Here is a 6000-nt window from a genome sequence, read left to right as displayed (position 1 = left end):
GAAGCTTTGTTCTCGGGATGGTAAAGCATTCTGTCTGCTCAGAAGACAAAGTTTTGCTTTCTGGATGGCAAAGCAACCTGAAAGGCAGAGTATCTTGTCTGTTTTCGGGAGACAGACCTTCAATGTCCACTCCCAGGAAATGAGGCTTTGCATTAGGGATACAAGGCGTTAAATGTCTGTTTTCAGGAGATGAAGCTCTGTACTCGGGAGACAGAGCATTAAACGTTTAGGCAAGGCGTTTAATATTTCTGCTTTTCGGGAGGCAGGCTAGGAGGATCTCTTTCCAGGAAGGCCTGATGCCAGAGCCGTTGTGAGAAGTGAGATGACCGTCCTGCTTCAGCCCTCTCTTTTAAGTCAGTTTGAAACTGCCCCTAATTTGATCCTTCCGATAACCAGATGTCCTGGGTTATCAGTATCAACTGACCACAGAAGGGTGGGGGTCCCTCTTGTGTGGCAAGATTACTTTGTTACCACGGTTGTTGGGTGCAGCCCATGTTCTCTTAATATTTCACCTTAATAATTTTCCACACCACACACAAGAAGAAATGCTTTTACATTACACCAAGTTGCATTCATTCTTATTTTATAAATTTCCTGCTCTATCTACACTACAGATTCCCCTTTATTTATTCATTCAGAGGAATCTGTTTCCATGCTCATTACAAAAGGCCAACCTCAGTTACTCAAAAATCACATTTTTGACTCAAAGTTTAAAGTAAAAATTACACTAAACAATCAAAGATAAGAAGGACAAGGATGTACTATAATGGGCACAGCCTTTACCTGGCATGGATGAGGCCCAGGGTTCCTTCTCCAGATACTGCATAAACTGGAGGTGTTGAAGAACACCTGTGATTCTACACCTGGGAGGAAGAAATAGGAGGGTCTGAAGTTCAAGATCATCTTCACCATAGCATGTTTGAGTCAAAGCCCATGTACATGAGAACTTGTCTAGAAATCTAAGAATCTAGAAAGGGCTGGCAATATGACTCAGTGGGTGAGGGCACTTGCCACCAAGGATATGGCCGAGTTTGTTCTTTGCAAATGGTTGAAGGAGAGAACTGACTCCCTTAAGTTCTCCTCTGACCTCCCCATTAGTGTACATGCACACATTTACACACTAAATAAATGCAAAATATTTTAAAATTAAAAGATAATCCACTGAAGTTTAGAAAGAATACCTAAAAGGTCTATATTAGATTGTAGGGCCTATGGTTCTACCTCTGCTCCTGGGTTTCATCTTGAGGACAGTTTCTTACCAGCCAGCTAAACATCCTATTTGTTCCTGTGCTCCCTCTGCCCTGCCTAATGGTTAGCTATAGGGCCACTGTTTACTCCACCTTGGGCGTGGTAATTTCCCACCTGCCTGGTGTAACCCCGCTTGGCGGGTCAGCTATTCAGGGTCCTCTGAAGGGGTGCTACCTGAAAGACATGGGCTGGAGAGAGAAAGGAGAACGAAAAAGATTCTATTTGTCAAGGAATCATTTATTAGGGTGAAGGTTACAGCTTATATATCCCTTGAATGAGGAACTTGGCATGGGGTGGGGGTAGGGGTAGGAACTTCTGCCGGGGTAGTGAGTCATCAGTCAGTACCCCTGGTGTAAGCCGAAACATGTGATTCCATTAACATTTTTCAAGATAGTTGGAATATGGGGCGGGTTCTGTAAACAACTAGTTCTCAAGATAGTTGGGATGTGGTGAGGGTTTTCGCAAACATTCTTAGGGCAATGACCTCTGCTATCCTTTAGGACAATGGTCCCCGACAGCCTGGGGGGAATTCCATTGTGCAGCAGCTAGGTATATAAGCTTCTTTCTAAGCTTGAATAGATGGCCTTCAGCTGATCTCCTTTCCATTGCCCCAGGTATCTTGTGTGTTCTTTCTATCTCCAGGCCCTTGCCCAGCTTATGAATGGCATGCGAACTGTAGGTAGGTTTTTTCACTTCACTTGACAAGTAACTTGGAATTTTCCACAACAAAAGTAACATATTTGCAGCCACCATCATAGATGTGAATTCATTTTCCTAGGTGAAGTTATAAAGATATAGCCAAAACAATCCCAATGAGGCAGGGAAAAGAAAGCACACACTGTTCTGCTCCTGCATCAGTAATGGAGCAAACGGAGAGAACTGCTACAATCTAAGATGACTGGCATAGAAAACAGCCCAGTGATTTAGAGAACACCAGTGGGCATGGTGGCTCACACCTGAAATCCCAGAGTTCAGAATTCAGAAGGCTGAGGCAGGAGGATCGGTTCGAGTTAGTGACTAGCCTGGACTATATCTTGGGTTCCAAGCTAGCTGCCAGCCCAGGCTACAGAGTGAGCCACACATGCCACTACAGGGAGCTTCTACACTGGAGCCGGAAGAGCAGTGATTGGTCAGCTAATAACTGTTTACTGATGAGACACACCACTACATTGCTGGCTGATACAGTAGTAGTATGACGTTTTATTCTTTTTGGAGGGCCCACCACCCAGCTCCCAAATAAATCACATGAAGGCTTATTCTTAGTTATAAATGCCCGGTTTAGCTTAGCTTGTTTCTTGCCATCTTTTCTTAACTTATATTATCCTGTCTACCTTTTGCCTCTGTGCTTTTCCCATTCTCTTACTTCTGTAAATCTTACTCTTACTCCATGAATTGCTGTGTATCTGGATGGCTGGCCCCTGAAGTCCTCCTCCTTCTCTGGCTACTTCTCCTGTCCTCCCAGATTTCTCCTATATATTCTTTCTGCCTGGCAGCCCAACTAGCCTTTCTCCTTGCTACTGGCCATTCAGATCTTTATTAGACCATCAGGTATTCTAGACAAGCAAAGTACCACAGCTACACAGAGTTAAACAAATGCAACAAAAACAAAAGTAACACACCTTAGTATAATATTCTCCAACAGATTGAGGCAAATAAAAGAAAACCAAGAAAGCATAATTGCATCGGGGATGTTTTTACTGCAGTGACTTTAATTGTATCACACACATGTATTATGTTTTTCATGACTATCTTAATGTTTTTTTAGAATCACTTATTTCATGTGCCTCAATATTTTCCCTGCATGTATGTCCATGTGAAGTTGTAGGATCTTGGAGTTACAGACATTTGTGAACTGTCATGTGGGTGCTGAGAACTGAACTCAGGTCCTCTAGAACAACCAGTGCTCTCAACTGCTGAGCCATCTTTCCAGTCCCACTATCTTTAACTTTTAAAACGGTTTTCTTTCCATGTTTCTCCTTCCTTCCTCCCTCTTTTTCTTTCTTTTTCTTCTTTTGGATAGGGTCCCACCCAATATTGCTGGCTAGCCTGGAATTCACTAGGTAAACCAGGCTGACCTCAAACACTGAGATCCATCTGCTTTTGTCTTCTAAGTACTGGGATTAAAGGTGTGCACCACCACTCCCTGTGATTTAATTCGAATCATGTACTTGCTTGTGTCTGTATGTAGATGTGTGTACCTGAGTGCAGCTGCCCAGAGGCCAGAAGAGGGTATCTGATCCCTTGGATCTGGAATTACAGGTAGTTGTGAGGAGCCTGATATGAGTGTTGGCCGCCGAATTTAGGTCCTCTGCAAGAGCATCCTCAATTATCCCCGATGTTCAGTGTTTGCATGGTGGGGGCTATTCCTGTGATCGGACATAGATCCATGTCACAGGCCCCAGAGGGATTTTTCTGCTGTCCTAGAGTAGGAAGCTGCCATGTTGTGAGGTTCAACAAGTTTTTTTTTTCTTTTTTATCCAAATCTAGCCAGCACAATAAAAAATGTGTGGAGCTTATACTGTCATAAAAGTTATCAGAGGGATCTCTTACACTCCCCTGATCTATTTCAGGGGCATGCTGCTAAGGATCCAAAGACTTACTAGGTCTATTCCTTCATTTCTATCTCTTCCCCACACTACCACCTGCAGACAGCATTCAATCACAAGGCACCCCTAGAAGACACTAATGTCAGAGACAATGGTTATGCTCTGGGTTGATCTCTGATCAAAATATCACTGCATTCTATAATTGTGTGCAATGATTACATATCAAGAAAACAATGAAAAAGTAAAATAAAACAAAGGTTTTAAAGAAGACCCTAGCAGACTCCTAAGTCCTAAACATATGACTAACAATAATCAGAATAAAATCTCAAAACTTCATATTTCATGTAGTGAAGTAGGTATCGACTTTATTCAGTTGTCAAAGGAATAGCCTATTTGTGTAATCTCTTTCCATGCTGATCCACAGAGCATCTTTGTCACCAATGGATTTCTTCATTTAGAGATGATTAATTCTGGTTTCTTGTTCATTTGTTTATCCCCATGTCACTTGCAAATCTATTATAATGCCAACATATGTTTGATATCTATTTTAAAAGTAGTGTGTGCAATGCAGAAGTCAATCTTAGGTATTGTATCTCAGGAGCCACCCACTGTTTGGAGCCAGGCTGATTGATCCAAGGCTCTTCTGAGGCCCAAAAAAGGAGAAAGCGAATGCTAATTCTGTCTTTGCCCAGGGGCAGACTTGACAAGTTCCCATCTGAGGCCCAGGGTCTCCAAAGAGTTAAGGTTTCAGTTTCTGGGAAACTGACTTTTCTCCCACGAAGACACTGGAGTTAGTAGTCCCAAAGCCAGTGTGTGCTTGGTCTGTCCCACACATGAACTATATTCTGTGTTCCCTTTGTGCAACATTGCTTGACCAGCTTCCATGGTCTACCAGTTGACTCTGTTCTATCTCCACCCCTCTCACAGTGTACAAGGTGCTGTACTTCTTAATAAACTTGCTTGGCGTAAGACATAGCTACCTCCTAACCCCAACTTTCCTGTCTTTATTTACGATCCCCGGGTCCTTCCTCTTGGTAACCTGTCACTAAAGAATGACCTACTGGTCCAGATCCATCCATCTTGTCTTTTTCATTCTTTCTTCTTCCTTCCTTCCTTCTTTCTTTTTTTGAGACAGGACTTCTCACTGGTTCCTTGAACCCATTGATCATGCTAGACTTTCTGGCTAGCAAGCCCCAAGGATCTCTTGGCTCATTTTCAGTGCTGGATCGTAAGCATTCACCACCATACACAGTTTTCTCTCCCTCTCTTTCTCTGAAGTGGGTGTTGGGGATCAAACTCAGGTCTTTAAACTTGCACGGTAAGAACATTGCCTCAGTAGACTGAGGTCTCTCCCCAGCCAGTGATGGTCATTAGAGCCAGCGAAAGGGCTCCAGTTATCAGTTACATTCTCAGCAACACGCAGTGAGCACTGAATGAACCTATTTCCAAACTTAACTACCTGTGGTGCTGTTTTAACTTAGTATGTCTTTTATTTTCCTCAGCCAGCAATGCAGCAATTCCTCTCACTGGTTAATAACCATTTTCTTTTTTTTTTTTTTGGTTTTTCGAGACAGGGTTTCTCTGCAGCTTTTTTAGAGCCTGTCCTGGAACTAGCTCTTGTAGACCAGTCTGGCCTCGAACTCACAGAGATCCGCCTGCCTCTGCCTCCCGAGTGCTGGGATTAAAGGCATGCGCCACCACAGCCCGGCAAATAATAACCATTTTCTGACCACACACCAAATGCCAGTTACATGTTGGACACCAGGGTATAAATGTGGAAGGCCCAAGTTTTTCTAAGGGACTCATGACTGTGTGAGTTGTGGTGGTGGTGTGTGTAGAGAGAGATGTTCTGTAGTGGAGTGAGAGAGAATGAAGTGGGGTTGTTACTGGGTAGATGGTTAGATGTGACTAAACTATGGAACTATGGAAAAGTACGGCTGTATCTTGGTGGCAGTGACTCCCGAGGTCAGAGGCCCCTTTGTGCAGATCAAGAACTCCTAACTATATCAGAAGCTAAGACCCCAAAGCACTTCCCCAGCTCGCACGCAGAAAGCATGCTCTAGAGACCCCTACTTTATTAAAATGACGCTTACATGGTTTTGTTTCTCGACCCACCTGTTTTAGCCTCGTTCAGAGATTGAAAGACCCCCAGTGTGGGGAAGGCTCTCACTCAAGTCTCGGGATAACATGACCCCCCCCCCCCCCA

Source organism: Arvicola amphibius, chromosome 2, assembly GCF_903992535.2.
Source record: "Arvicola amphibius chromosome 2, mArvAmp1.2, whole genome shotgun sequence".
NCBI lineage: Eukaryota > Metazoa > Chordata > Mammalia > Rodentia > Cricetidae > Arvicola > Arvicola amphibius.
Note: the sequence above shows the minus strand (reverse complement) of the source record.